This window comes from Meriones unguiculatus, chromosome 17, assembly GCF_030254825.1.
Source record: "Meriones unguiculatus strain TT.TT164.6M chromosome 17, Bangor_MerUng_6.1, whole genome shotgun sequence".
NCBI lineage: Eukaryota > Metazoa > Chordata > Mammalia > Rodentia > Muridae > Meriones > Meriones unguiculatus.
The window spans coordinates 50,184,705-50,186,865 of NC_083364.1; positions in this window are offsets into that span (position 1 = coordinate 50,184,705).

The following is a 2,161-nucleotide window of genomic DNA, read 5'->3' on the forward strand; positions in this document are numbered from 1 at the left end:
TTAAGATACTATAACATTAAAAGTTAGATATACGGTCCATAGGAATATGAACTTGGTAATCATAACAGTATCAAATAGTATTTAAGAAAATAATTGCTATTTTTAAGCATCAATTTTAATAATAGGCTCCATATTTTTATTGGCTTAGTGTGCGCTTTTTCTTTGTTTGGATTTTTCATTACCGGAGATTTAATTCATAGCCTTGTGCATGCTAGATAAGCACTTTGCCAAATTTTAAATAAAATGTTTCAAACTTCATTTTTAAGTAAAATTTCAAATACGCTAACCTATCAAAATAAAGCATTACTTTCAACTATGAAATCTACTCTTTCCATTTTGGCTTGTAAACTACAAGAATGTTATAGCTTATATCCATACATGGTCCTTGGTTGAATGTCAGTCTCAGAAAAGACCCTGTGCCCAGATATATTTGGTCCTTGTGGAAAGGGGCACGGTGGAGATGAGGGAGGGAGGGAGATACTGGGAGGGAATGAGGGATCGAGACACAGCTGGGATACAGAGTTAATAAAATGTAACTGATAAAAAAAATAATAATAAAATAAAAAAAGAATGTTATAGCTTCATTTTAAAAATAAGGATGACTTTTGATTGAAATACTTTCTAAATGAGGTTCTATTTCTGAATAGTGATTCGACAATATTTATTTAAGATTACGTTCCCCAGCCCAGATGCCCCTCAACTGAAGAATGGATGCAGAAATTGTGGTACATCTATACAATGGAGTATTACTCAGCAATGAAAAATAAGGAAATCATGAAATTTGCAGGTAAATGGTGGGACCTAGAAAGGATCATCCTGAGTGAGTTGTCCCAGAAGCAAAAAGACACACACGGCATATACTCACTCATATAAACATACAACATAGGATAAACTCACTAAAATCCATACATCTAAACAAACTAAGCAAAAGAGAGGACTCTAACTAAAATGCTCAATCCCCATCCTGAAAGGCAAAGAGGATGGACATCAGAAGAAGAAGAAAACAAGAAACAACCTAGGAACCTGCTACAGAGGGCCTCTGAAAGCCAGAAGAAGAAAACAGGAAACAACCTAGGAACCTGCCACAGAGGGCCTCTGAAAGCCAGAAGAAGAAAACAGGAAACAACCTAGAAACCTGCCACAGAGGGCCTCTGAAAGCCTCTGCCCTGCAGACTCTGAAAGCAGATGCTGAGCCTGATGGCCAACTGGCGGGCAGAGTGAATGGAATTCTACGTAAGAAGTGGGAAATAGCAAGAGCTGGAGAGGACAGGAACTCTACAGGGAGAGCAACAGAACAAGAAAATTTGAACACAGGGAACTTCCTAGAGACTCATACTCCAACCAAGGACTATTCATGGAGATAGCCTAGAACCTGCACAGATGTAGCCCATGGCAGTTCAGTGTCCAAGTCGGTTACATAGTAATGGGAAGAGGGACTGCCTCTGACATAATCTGATTGGCCTGCTCTTTGATCACCTCCCCCTGAGCGGGGAGCAGCCTTACCAGGCCACAGAAGATGACAATGCAGCCACTTCTGATGAGAACTGATAGTCTAAGATCAGAAAGAAGGAGAGGAAGACCTCCCCTATCAGTGGACTTGGGGAGGGGCATGCATGCAGAAAGGGGAGGAAGGGTAGGATTGGGAGGGGAGGAGGGAGGGACTTATGGGGGGATACAAAAATGAATAAAGTGTAATTAATAATAATAAAAAAGATTTCTATTTTTATAAAATTGAATGAAATACAAATAAATTGCAAAAATGTCAAAAAAAGAGAAAAGATTATGTTCCCTTTTATTGATTATATTACATTTTTAAAGTGCCTAAACTGTGAGTCCACATGAGGGCTACTATTGTACTTAGTCACACAGCTCATCTTATATGGTTAAAAATCATCCATTTCTGTTTTAGAACTATTATGTTTACAAATATTGATACCTGCCCCTACCTTGAGAAGAAAATTCCTCATGATCAGACTATCTATATAAAGAGCACATAGTCATTCCATCATTTGATGAAAGTCTTTTATAGATGCATGTTGTCTTAGCTAGGGCTTCCTTGCTGTGAAGAGCACAGCAACTCTTAAAAAGAAAAACATTTAATTGGGGCTGGATTACAGTTTCAGAGGTTTAGTTCATTATCATCATGGAGGGAAACATGGCA